A 14,259-nucleotide genomic window follows, 5' to 3' on the forward strand; every position below is an offset into this window, starting at 1 on the left:
ACCCCCGATGCCGGCAGCTCACCTAGTCGGGATTGCTCAGGGCAGCCTGAGCAGAAATCTCCATGTCAATCACAGGGACGTGAACCTCCTCATGTCAGCACCCCCAGAGGGGCTGGCCCCTGGGAAAGGGCAGGGCTCCGACATCCCCTGAGTCACCAGAGAGGGGGAGGAAGTGGTGCTCTGGGGACCTCGCCTTCCCTCCCGCAGTCCATTAGAATTCTAATCATCTTATGAACACGACCAAATCCCCGGGATGCAGGTGATAGGAATTTTAGGAGCTGGAACAAGAAATGACTAATAAAACCCTGAGAGAAATGTCAAGAAAGTGAATAAAAACTGTGACAGAAACAAGATACAAGACTGCTTGTGTTTGGTGATATAAATAAAGCATAAACGAAAACACAGTGATGTGAAAGATACGAGCAAGTGTAGCCATAAACGTCACATAAACTGGCAGTGCTGGCTGCACTGACAGGTTTATCCTCAGGAAGACTTCTCCCACCCAGCTGGGAGACGACAAATTCACCATATTTAAAAGATAACATGAGCGTTTGGCCTGAGAGTACCTTGGGTGAGCATACAAATTGTCCCTATTGATAGAAAACTGTTTGACAATATGTATTATAATTTAAAATCCACATCCCCTTTGAGCCAACAATTCTACTGCAAGGAACTTACCCTGCATGCTTACACAGCGTGCCAAGATCCATGCACGAGGATTTTCATCGCAGAATAATTTGTAATAGCAGAATACCTGACACAACCTGAATGTCCATCAGCAGCGAACTGGTGAAAGAACTCAGGAGGCATCTAGATGAGGAAATATTATGCAACTATTAAAAAAAAGGCGATGTACATCCACTGAAATGGAAAATGGTCTATGGAATATTAAGTGAAAAAGCAAGGTACAGGACAATGAAAATGGTCCTACTTGTACACATTTTAGAAACATAAATAGACAGATAAATAGATAGATGAGAGATAAGTGAGAGATAGATGATGGATGGATGGATAAATAGATATTACCTAAATTTACAGTTTTTACCTTGTCTGTGTATTATTTTTACTAACTGTTTTTTAAAAAATAAGAAGTCAAGGAGGGATGAGCTGTGTAACTGCTGGGACCAGCTCAGGTTTTGGTCCCTGCTCTTTGGGGAAAAGTGGCAGCTGCAGGCAGCCCTGGCTCAGAGCACCCCCAGGTCTAGAGTCTCCTACTGCGTCCAGCAACGCCCTGCAGAGTCCGAGAGGCGGTGAGCAACTACCCCACAGAACCTCTTTCCAGATCAATTGCTGCAATTTGAGGAAGAGGCGCATGACAGGCACTTCATACGCTGTGTGCTTAGGGGGGTTCGTAACTAATTCCTCACTTGTGGTTGGCAACACTGGGTGAGTCATCTCTACACAGGGCCCACCCAGCCCAATGGGAGGCTGGGTCAGCTCTTTTGGTGACAAGAATGTCAAGAATGAGCCTTGCCCTGTGGACAGTGCCCACAGATGGTTCATGATAATAACGGCCTGATAATAAGGGCCTTCGGTTATTGGGTGCTCACCATGCACCCCCCAGCACCAGCATGGGTGGGCTTCATGCACATGATCTCATTCGGTCCTCATAGCAACTCCAAAATAGAATTAGTCTGATTTTGCAACTGAAGAGACTGAGGCTCAGAGAGGGCAAGTGACTGATGCAAAGTCACACAACCAAGGGAGGCAGAGCAGGACTAGAATTCTGTTTCCTATGCCAGTGCCCATTTAAACTGTTCTCTGCCCTCAAGCCTTGTGGGGGAAAAGTCTCCTGGCTTCTGACAGGGACACCCCACATCTCCACTTCAGTTCCTTCCACCCAAGCTTGGGGCCATGCTATAAAGAGAAGCCCAAACTGACATATTGCTGCATGAGCTTATCTTCAAAAGATAATTAGATTACCTCCTTCGCCTTAAGGAAAGGAACAGCAGATGAAAAAAGAAATATGACAAGCCATCTGAGTGCCAGGACTGCTCCCCTGAGAGTCACACTTCCATTTCAGTCCCTCATTCTAGACATGAAACCAATTAAAGTGGTTGCAACGTACACAGTTAACACCAAGTGACAAAAGCCTGCCTAAGTGTTTTAAAGATCTAATTTACCCATAGATTGTGCCAGAAAAACGTACCCGGCCTGCTATTGTACAACTTTGGAAGTTGTTGGCCCAGCTCCGACTTCAAGGGAGCCTAGGCACCCCCCTCAGATCCCCCAGCTGTCACTCCCAGGCCTCTGATGTCTTTAGAAGGGTGACAGCAGACAGTGGGAGCTCCTGCCACTGGGGAGATGGTGGAAGGCGGGAACCAGACCCCTGGCAGGGTGGCTGGCTCAGGAAAATTTAGTCTCTAGTACCTGGCTCACCCTAAATTCTGACCTCTCCCACTTCTGCCCCCACCTGGAAAACGTGAGGGGAAGAGAGAACATATGGCTTCGGCAGTCTTCATCTCAGGACTTCTGTCAAACTGTTGAAGGAGTCGCCTTCGTCTTACCTCGGGACGGGGGCATCCGCTTTTAAACTGAGCAGACCAAGATCAGTGATGGAAAGTGGGTTGATTTGCAAGGATTTCGTTCCAGCTCCAGGAAAAGATCTTCAGAAAGTATTACCCTAACTGAGAAGAAAATGTACGGCAGGCTGGAAGAAAAAGGTCGTTCCTGCACTGCCCGTCTCGCATGAGGTTTGCTTCCCCTTCAGTCAGTTGAAGATGAATCCCTGACACCATCTGTGGTCCGTGAGTATCCACTATCAGAATAAGAAAGCAACCACACTCTGATACAAAGCTCACCTGCCTTCATTCTTCCAAAACATTTCCGTTTCTGGAGCATCCGTAGGGTATTCAGATAATGTCTCCTTTACTTGGAAGTCTTCCCAGTTCGCAGAGCCCCTCACACGCGTTCTCCGTTGATCCTCCCACAGGTGGGTGTGGAGCTCCTAGCTCACCCCCGTTTTATGCATGCGGAAAGAGAGGCCGCAAAGGCCTTTATCTGGTCAGTGGCAGAGGAGCCCCTGCAGCCCCACGGGTCTTATTTGAGCCCCTCCGCAGTGTGACCTTCTCCTTCAGCTTCCTCTCTTCCTTCCGGCATCTTTCCACTCACACAGGAATTGCAAACTATTTTAATTGACTATCAGCTTCTGCCAAGCACATCCATATACTCTATTTTTCTATTCCACTGAATTTTTCAAGGCAATTTTTACAGAGTATTAAGTGTTCTTTGAATGACCCCTTCTATAATTTAGGGACAGCCAACTTCAGATACTCAGCGCCAGGTTGCCAGGCAATCTTGCTGTGTGCTGTTCACTTGCTCATAAGCCTCAGCCGTGGTGGACCAAAGAATGGAGCAGAGGCATGGGGCGGTGGCTTCTTCAGTGGATACTAAAATGCCTCAAGGTTGCAAAGCCAGGTGTCGGGGCAGGGGCCACGAGGGCGTTGCCAGTGCAGACCTGGTTACCTCTAGGTGCTGGATGAGCTGCCCTCGCCCTGCCCTGCAGGGAGCCCCCACATTCAGCTTCACCTCCCCCGCATAACTCGAACAGAGCCAGCGAAGCCCAAATTGCTCAGACACCAGCTGGGACCTCCAGATCTGCCCACAGTCCCCCACCATCTAGTCCATTTCTAGTTTGGTCCCTGCTTGCTCCTTGCCTTTTCACATTTCCGGAAGAAGATCTGTGTTTCCCTGGTCCTTCGTTCACTGAGTGCTTATTCTTCTAAGTAACACTCACCATCAATTGGGATCTTCACAGCAGCCCTATGAGCAAGCACTGCTGTCTCAATCTTGCCGATGAGGAAATAGACTCAGAGGTTAGGTAACTTGGCAAAGTCCCACGGTCAGAGGGGACCCCAGGCTTCAAACCGAGGCAGCCTGACTGGAGTGTCTGCAATGTAACTTCAGTGTTATCCTGCACCTGCCTGGCTCCGGAAGAGGCTGCCTGAACATCACAGCGTTTTTCAAAGCCTCGGGGGGATGAGATCTTTAAGAAAACCTGAGGTTTTAAATTAGTAATCCTCTTGGAATGTGAAAAACCAATGTATGTGTTTGGATTTTTTTTCTTAATTTGGGATTTACCGTCAGTGAAACAGAACCATCCTTTAGGCAGTCATTTCGTTGGTGCCATTTTCATGAGCTCCGACTCCATACTTTGCCTGTGTATCTTCACACAGCTCCACTGCCCGGGAAGGTGCAATCTCTAGTCTTCTGCTCTTTTATTGCTGTCCTGCCCTCTTTGGAGAGCTCGTTCATCCCCAGCTTCAGTTGCCACCTGGGCAGATGACTCAGGGGCTGCCTTCCCGTGTGCCCTGACTCAGCTTCCAGTATTTCCACCCTCTCTGGGAAGAACCAGCCATCTCTTCAAACCAGCCTGCCCATAGCAGATGTCATCGTCTCTCAACCTCCCCCCACCCCCACTTTCCTAACATATCTCAATGCCTCTCTGTGCCAAGCATCCTTCCAGGAATGGGGCGGGGGGATATACCGGAGGATGAAAGAGCATAGGCATTTCTTCTCGTTGAGCTTACGCAGTGATGGGAGGAGCATGTATGATGGTAACAAATAAAATGTGACAATGACCAGTGCTCTCAGATTGGTTATCCTCAAAATAAGGATGAAAATGGCACCTACATCACTGGGTGATTCTGAGGGTTATGTGAGCTAAGACAGGTAAGGTGCTCACAGTGTGGGCACACAGCAAAGCAGTAAATAAATGTAAGAGGATGATTACTGTGAAATAAATAGGGTGCGATGATAAAAGGGACTGGGAAGCAGCTTTAATCTGAGTGACCAGAGGACATCTCTCTGAGGAGGTATCCTCAGATGTAAAGCCTAAATGCTAAGAAGGCACCAGAAGTGAGGAAAGAGCACTCCAGGCAGGGGAGCAGCTTTGTCAAGGTCCAAAGGTGGGAATGGATGCGATGCGTTGAAGAAAGAAAAATCCGTCCAGTGTGGCTGGTGCAAAGGGACTGGGGAGAGGGACGGGGGAGGCTGGAGAGGTGGTAGGGACCCAGTGCCCCGGGAGAGGTCACAGCAGTGCAGGCAGATGGGCACCCTACACCTACGTGCCCAGCAAAGAGGCAGAGAGAACAATTAGGGCTGGTCCATGGTGTGGGGTGCTCACATTGCCGGCAAGAGGAGCAGAAGGATTGGGAGGTAGAACTGTTGGGACTCAGTTCTTGGAGGTGAAAGGTGAACAAGGATACTCCCAGGTTGGGCTTAAGCAGTCAGGTGAACGGTGGCTCCTTTGCAGACGAGGGACATGTGAGGGAGCAGCAGGTGTGGGGGGTGGTGAAGAGGAAGAGATCCAAAATTCTCCTGTTAAGTTTGGGATGCCTATGACCACCACCACCACCACCACCACCATGCCCTGCCTCCACCCCATCACCAGCCTCAAACTCTAGCATTCACAGTGACTCCTTCGCTCTTTCCCTGCCAGTATCCCCTTAGCCAACAGAGTTTGCCTTCCCTGTGTCCATTCTTCTCTCTGTCTCTACTGCCTCTCCCACGGACTCTTACCTGTGTTCAGCCTCCAGCCATCCCCTCTCCAGACTGATTTTCCTAAACTCCACTGTCACCAGGTTCTGACTTCATGCTACCTCTGAACTTTCTCTCCTACTTTCTCCTTGCACCCAAGTAGGCAGACCTACTCACTGCCTTCTATTCATCCCCCAACCACGTGCACCTGCTGCCCCACGTACCCACTCTGCAGCTCCCCTTTGGGAAGTTTACCAAGTCACTCCAATCTACAACGAATTATCCCTCTTTTGGGTGCCTGCAGCTCTCACAGCCCACCTAACTTGCTCCTGTGCTCTGTGTGACCTTGTGTCGTCACTTAGTTCTGTATGCATGAGACTCCCCTCCCCAGCAAGGCTCTAAGCACTCCCTAAGAGAGAGGACAGACTCCTCTGTGTATCCCCAGTGGGTGGTGAGGAATACAGACTCTGGAGATAGTTACTTGACTTCTCTGGGCCTCAGTTTCCCCAGTTGTCAAATGGGGTAAGCAGTAGGTTCTGTGAGGTTCCTACATTGGCAACGGCTGCTGCCATAAAGAGGATGATAACAAAAGCTAATGGTAACAGTGACAGCAAAAACTCAAGGTGACACTAGGACCCATGCCAGGCCCGTAGTGAGGATCTAAGTGCCCATTGACTTGTTCTTGACAGAATAGATGAACTGAGTTTCCCCCAGACTCCTTCCTTCCCCCCTTAACATGTTCACTGGAGGCTAGCCATGTGATGGACACTATCTTTGGGAAACAAGAAATATAATCCCTGCCCTCGTGGGAGTTTATGTACTTTTCTTTCTTCCCTCTGCCCAGGCCCTGAAGAATGCAGACTTCACAGGGGCTGGAGCGAGCCTCCTTCACACGAGAGAGGCCATTCCATCAGATCTGTGTCTGGGACACACAACAGAGTCTCTGACATCCAAAGGACTAGTGGTTGTTATAAGTGAGATTAAGATTCTTCTGGTTACAATGCCTCATAGACCCCCATCCGTTTATCGGGTTAGGAGAGGGTGAAGTCTTCAGACAACTGTCGAGTCCCTTCCGACCATATGCTAAATTCTTTTGAGACAGACTTCTACCCTAGTGATGTGTCTGCATATGACCCAGCCAACTGGATGACATTGCTCCAGCACTTGATAGAACAGGGCCATTTTCTGCATCTACTCACGTCCTGTCGCTTAATTGTCATTGTATAGGAGTTCATTAACGTTGCCTTAATTTGTTGTGAAGAGTTAAAAGGCTTTCAAATCTAGTCAAACTCAAAACTAGTTTATTTGCCTTTTATGATGATTGAAGCAATGTGCACTGTAAAAAACCTTATGTTCAACACTGAATGATATTAATTTCACTTGACTTCATGACTTAAGGTCAAATACGTTAATCAAAGGCACCATCATTAGCACAGTTTCCTTTTCTATTAAGCGATTATGATCACTTTACTATTAATGAGTCGTGAAGTTTTAATAAATTTTTGCCGGTGTGAAATTGCAAAACAGTAATTATGACATATACTGTATGGATGGCCTGTTCCACCGCGTAAATTTGGCCTAATGTTGGTAAAAATACAAAAGAACATTAACTAATTAATTAGTTGCCTCCGTGGAAGCAAAATAAGCTTTCACTAGGAAGGTAAATGGATCAAACATGAAGAGCCTTTTGTTGTTACTAGTGAACTGTTAAGCAGTGGGAGCTGGGCGCTCAAAAAAATACGCCATCCCCTCAAAATGACATCCTGACTGAAGCCAGAGGAGAAATAACTTTGTGAGAATTTTGGGTCGAAGTCAATATTTCTGGCCTGGGGCTGATTGTATGGCAGCATGGGGCAGGAGGAAGGCTTTGAAATTAAATGTTGATGCAGATAGATTGACGGGAATGGGGCCGAAGAATCAGCGTCTCAAAGCTGAGAGAGGTCCTGCGAGCTGAGCCTAGGATAGACCCGGAGGCAGGGATTAGATGCTCACATCAGGGCTTCTCTGCAGGGCCTGGGAGAATCCCTAGAAGATTACCTTGAAGTCCAGATTCCTGGGCCTTGCTTCCAGAAATGTTGATTCAGTAGGTCTGAAATAACCTGTCTAGACGCCTGCATACACTCAGGATTATTCTGATACAGGTGGACTTTGGCCCACACTTTGAGCAATAATGATCTAGAAGCCCTAAGCCACAATTCTGCAAGACTATATAGGAGTCAAAATTCTCACTGAGGAAATACATATCAGGCCCCATACTAAGCACTAGATTGTAGATTTTTCTAGATTAGGTTTATGAATTGAATAAGAAAGGTATGCTATGTATACAAATAACAAATATATCATCATTTAAGATTTCCTGAACACTTGCTTATAATGTGCCAGGCACAGAGCTGAGCATTTTATATGCACAATTGGATTTGACCTCACCACAACCCCATTTTACAGATGTGGAAACTGAGTTACAAAGAGATTAAGTAACTTGCCCAAGGTCGCACACCAGCAATGCCAAGCGGAGAAGTGGGGTCTATTAGGCAGGCAGTAGGCAGTGACTGAACACCTTAGGCAGGGGATGAACACAGCCAGGGGGTGACAAAGATTTCTCCAGTGAAAGCGGCATGCAGTAGAGGTTGGGGACAGAGCCAGGCAAGCTCTTTGGGAGACAGTTTCAGTTGTCCAGGGCAGTGGCTTTCAAACTGCTCCTCAGAGCCCTGGAGGATTTGGGGTGCATCCCAGAGGCAGTGCTGAGGGAAGGGGTTGGGTAGGCCTCCTCATCCTGTTGCCTTTTTACTCCACACTCCCCATTCTCATTGGTATATCGGCTACTGGGGAATGCTGTCATATAACAAAATGTTTGAAAACCACTGGCTTGGGACAAACAAGGAAAGGGGCAGAGGGTAGAAGTGTAGGCTCAGAGATCTTCCAGAAATGGGACCAGGCGGAGGTGAAGGTGGAGGGTGAGATTGCGTTGGATGTTGAGCCCAGTGCATTTAACCTGCTGGCAAAGAGTGTTGGTGGGAAAGTCCATCAGGAAGTCAGGAGGCAAGTTTGGAGTTAGAAGGTGGGAGACTTGATATTTATTTTGGAATCACCTGTGGCCAGTGATTCCTCTAGAAGACAATGCAGCCAACCAATTCCCCAGAGAGGCTGAAAAGGACCCCAGTGCCAGGGACGGTTGCCCTGCCCACTCGGTAGAAAAGGCTCATTGAGTTCAAGTACTGCCATCAGCATCTCAGCTACCCTCATGCAATGCCCACCATGTGCCAGGCACTGAGAAAGCGCTTTAAGTGTTGTCTCATTTACTCTTCAGGGCAGCCCAGGAGGAAGACACAATTATTTCTCCCACTTTACAGATAAGACTAATAAGAGCATCTCACTTCTGAGTGAGCATGTTGGGAAATGAGATTCCAAAGCTTATGTTCTTTCCTCTCTGCCCGTGATGACACGGATAAGACTCAGGCCATCTTAAGAATTTACCAACAAAAGATAGAGCAGCATCAGTTACACAATAGAAACTGGACAGATGGGACCTGCCAGTTACACTAATTTACAACACAGCTGGGCCATTCAGGCACTTCTCCAAGCCTGCCCTAGCTGGGGGTCACCCCTCCTGCAAGGACAGGATGGCTGTCTAAACACAAGAATAGATGGAGAGTGTCCAGAGAACAGAAGTCCAGGGAAGGGAGACAAAATCTGGCAGAAAGAGGGCAAAGCATTTCCTCTTACCATCAAATACCTTATGATACTGGATCGCTTGCCTAGCAAAGATTTCTTTCCCCTTAACCATCACATATGTCAATGTGAAGCCAGGAGTCTTTCAAGAATTTTTTGTCAAGCTCTTCACTAGCAAGTCTCAGACCTCACAACCAGGGTGACAGGGTCCCTGCCCCTCAGATGCCCATCTGATTTCTCATCCAGGTTTGCCAAGAACAGTGTGAAAACCAAACCCCAGCTGGCAAATGCTGCTGCCTGTGTTCCTTACAAATAGGGTCATCTCCTTTATTGTTGGCAAGGCTGGTGTCACCTGGCCTTTACTTCATTAAGTTTTCCTCAATCTTTACCCACACAGGAAGCAAAACTGACAAGTCACTTAAAGACATGGCAGTGCCAATGTGGAAACAAAAATAATGAGGTAATCTGCAAATAGCTCCAGGGAATCATACTTCCAAAGAGAGAGGAGCCAAGATGGCTCGTTGCCCAAATTCCAGGGTGAGCCTGCCTGTGATGTGAGGACTACCCCTCTCTGGCTGAGGTCACAGAAAAGCTTGGTTCAGCTGACTAAGAATTTGCCACCTAGGACTGTACTAGAATGGCCACTGTCTTCACTTTAAATGATGAAAACAAGAGTTAAAAGCTAACTTTTTTGAGGGCTAACTGTGCACTAAAAACTCTGCTAAGTGCTTCTAGAGGCATTTCCTCTGTGTAGGTGCACTTATCCCCATTTTACAGACTGGCCTCGAGAGACCATTTTATTTTGTAGTCACACAACCAGCAAGTGGCAGAGCTAGGATCTCAACACAGTCTAACTGCAGGGACTACCCTATCCCACCCACTTCACCATAGGGCTGCTTTTCAGGGCACACCCTTTACAGAAAGTCCTGTCTGTGGCATCTGAAGGAGGGGAGTGGGGGAAGGCAGCAGACAGGCAGAGCAGGCTGGGGCGGAGGCAGAGGGCCTGGTGGACACAGCACAGCCTGGGCAGATCATAACCTTCTGCTCTTTGGAGCCCCGGTACACCAGCAAGGCCCAGGTGATCCACATCTCTCAGAACAACAAGGCTACGCACAGCTTTCAACCCTGCAGCCTCTCTTGGGTTCGTCAGCCCCAGAAGTCTCCAAGAGTGGCACAACATTAACAGTGGTTCTTCTAGGTGGCAGGACTGTGGATGATTTCTCTCAACTTTTATATACATTTTAAATGTTCAACATTGAACAATTAGTTTATACAATTAAAAGGACATCAAACTCTGTTTTAAAAAATGTGTAACTTATCAGCTGTAATAAGGACACCCAAGGAGGGCAGGGCTTGGCTACCAAAGTGAATCACTGGACAATTCTTTAAAGCAAGGCCCTAGGTATGCCACCACAGCCTGGCACACACAGTCAGGAGTTGCTGAATTCTCTTTGAGATACCTTCCCCTCCTAACTATCCATCTATAGTCTTCCTTCCTCTTTTATTTAATGCTTGCTTGGTTCCAAGAAGAACATTGGCAGCTTATATACAATTTAGATAAAAATTTGAAATAGGTTAGAAAGAAGAAGCAACAGGAAACAAGGGTTGGGACCCAGCACACATGCCATCCAAGCTCTTTCCTCTCTCAGCTGGGTTGTAAACTGGTTGCAGTTGACAACAGTATAGAAAGGGACACTAATTACATTTACACCTACTGATAGCACTCTGGAGATCAGAAGAAACCAGCTTCTTAGAAGAAGCATAGCTATTCTTGAAACTACCATGGGCAAGCATTTGTTCCAGAGTGCCTCATAAAGATGACCCTTTGTGATGCACTAAAGATCAATGTCCTCAACAACATCCCTGCAGTAAGTGAGCTGTGCCTCTCAAGGGGGTTTCTCTTATATACAGACCAAAGGCATCACCCCAACACACTGTTCAGGAAAGGCAATTGTAATGGGCCTCGCAATTGGGTCCAGGACACTTACTCACTAATGTCCGAATTAGTCCAGATTTTAGGGTACTATGAGCAGTGATGGCCAGACCCCATGGTTCTGAAGGGGTGCCTCAAGAGTTCTGCAAATGTTTATTTTAAATTTTATTTTTAATATATTTTAAATATCGTAAATACGTAACCAAATCACCTACATGCAAATGTGTTGTTTAACAAATTTTAAGATTTGGGAAACTCCTGATTTGGTGATTCGTGCTGCTGAGTTGGTGTGTTCTTCTGTAGTCCCGATCATGAAGCCCTTGTCATGCTGGTTTAATTGAAAAGTGTTCTGAGGAAGCCAGATAAGCCGTTAAAGAAACAAATATTTCCAATTGTACTCACTTATCTGTGTGAATCGAGCCACTGTTAAACTCACAGGAACAAAATCTAGTATAGGTGCAAATTAGGTGGGAAGGTAGATGTCTTCAAGTCTCCCCCAGAACTACTAATTTCAGCTTTGGACTCATAAGAACAACCTCATTGACTAAGAACACACGATGACTAAATACAGTGTGGTACCCTGAATCCTGAAACGGAAAAAGGACAATGGTGGAAAATCTGGAGAAATCTCAATCAAGTCTGCAGTTTAGTTAACTGTATTATACGAAAATTAGTTTCAAAGTTTTGAAAAATTTACCACAATTATATAAAATGTTAACATTAGGGGAACTGGATGCGAGGTATATTTCTCTTTATATTATCTTTGCAACTCTTCTGCAAAACTAAAAGTATCTCAAAATAAAGTTTAAAAATTTTTTTAACAATCTCATTGTTTTCATTTATTAACTTTATAAAAAACATGTTATACACTTAAGTTAAAGTGATTACATAAATGTATAAAAATACCATGTGAACCTCTTTTATATGGTGAAGGTCCATGTAAGATTTCACTTTAAAAAATGAATTTGTAACTATAAAAGTTTTTAAATTGTCCTTCCCCTTCTCCAACAATATAGCCCAAAAGACATTAGATGGGACTGAGCAAGGTAGGTGACCACACCAGTAGGGTGGGGGGAGTCACAGTGATCTAGGACGTGAGCAGTATGTCAGAGACCAACAAGAGTAAGGAGGATGTCCACGCTGGGGAGCAGCTTTGTGCATGGTGTTTGATTTCCAAGGGGGGATAAAGGTCACCTGGCACAGGTATCAGCACCTGAAAGAGTGAGGATGGTTTCATGTGCAGAGGTGGCCTAGCGTGGGGACACAGTGCTCAGGAGAGGTGAAGAAGGCATCTGTGCAAGGAGATGTGGGGTGGGCAGTGAGGAGTGGCATGGGAAAGCATAGCCCAAGAAGAGTGAGGAGAGCAATTCTCATTGGGTGTCAGACCCTAAGCAACATGAGTAGGGCAGCCCCATTGGAGGACTTTCATGTGGCAAGATGCCACGGCAAGCGTGCTGAAGCATGGGTGGGGTAAGGAGGGAGGTTATACAGTGGTGTGTGGTGAGCAGTAGTGACAGGATCCTATAAGTTACTGGTCAAATAAGTTGGTACATTAAGGATTATAAGAGTCAAGTTTCTCACTACTAGAGTTACAAATAGGGAAGGGGAGAAAATTAGAATGAGCTATGTGGTATTGGATTGAAATTGGAAGTATGAGTGTAAGCTCATGATTTTCAACAAATCCATATTGAAATAAACATAGATGTAAATATATGTGTATGTATACATACGTATAATCCCTTGCTCTGTTTATGAGAAGGCCTAGGAACAGCAACACCCCAATAGCATGAAAACACTTACTGGCCAGATCTTGGTTTCTCAGTACCATTCTCCACTAAAAGAAACCAGGCCTCCTTGGAGAAAGAACTGATTCTAGGACTGAGGACAAGATGAGCTGGGGATATCCTGTTGTGTCAGAAAGTAAGGAGATAGTCAAAGAATGATGGGGACATGTCGGATGAAGGGGCGATCACTGCCACATCTGAAAAAATTTGAATATGAAAATATATCAATCAGAATAAAATGGGAAACCACGGGCCAATGTTGATACAACTAAATGAATAAATTGAAAGTTTGATGAGGAATAGGGTGTTTACATAGTTTCAAAGAAACTCCCCATGAAATACTTATCAATTACAAAGGGTGGGGAAGTAACATGAGAGTGGAGAAGCTAGACAGATACCTCCTTAGTAATTAAGTAAACATTATCAGAAGTGGGACAAATCAACATGGCTTGCCACCTGGTAGGAAGAATAGGAATAACTCAGGGTCATTTCTGTGACATTCCTGCCAAAGATGCATAGCCTAAATTTAATCATGAGGAAACTTCAGACAAACCCGAATTCCGACACATTCTACAAAATATCTGTCCTGCAATTTTCAGAAGTGTCATGATCATAAAAGTTTAGGAATAATACTCTAAAAGACAAGACAGCAAAATGCAACATGTGATGCTGAACAGAATCTTTTTGTTATAAAAGACATTGGGATGATTCACAAAATTTGAATCACGTCTGAGGATCAGATGGTAGCAATGTAGCGACGCTAACTCCTGATTTGGTTGGTTGTATTGTACTAACGTGAAAGAATGTCTTTATGTGTAGGAAATATACAAAAGAGTATCCAGGGGCGATGAGGTATCATGTCAGCAACTTGCGCTCAAGCACTTCAGGACAAAAAAAAGGTATTTGTAGTGTGCTTACCAAACTTTTCGGTAGGGTTGAGATTGTTTTACAAAAAATGTAAAAATCACTCGTATAGCAGAATGGATGAGCTGCATATCAAATCCTGAATGTAGAAGAGGAGGCCACGCCATCTCTACCCAGAGGTGACCAAAGACATACTTGTAGACAGCCAAGAATTTCCTTACAGCACATCCCAAAACATCTATTACAGACAAATAGGGATCAATGCCTAAAGTTTCACATCACACTGTGTAACCATAATAATTTTACCTTAGAATGTTTTTGCAGTAGGAAAACTAAACACCTACCTCGTCCATAAAATTGCACCATTGAAAGATCCATGGGGTGCAACGCTGATGGTTCCACCTACATGAACTAGATGCCAAAATTAATGCTAAGCTGAGTGAATGAGGTGAGTTGCTGAGGTGGTTTATTAGCCATATAGCAGTTCTTAATCAGTTTTGATTCTGGCAATAATTAAATAGCAGGGCCAGT

The sequence above is a fragment of the Equus przewalskii genome, chromosome 1 (assembly GCF_037783145.1).
Source record: "Equus przewalskii isolate Varuska chromosome 1, EquPr2, whole genome shotgun sequence".
NCBI lineage: Eukaryota > Metazoa > Chordata > Mammalia > Perissodactyla > Equidae > Equus > Equus przewalskii.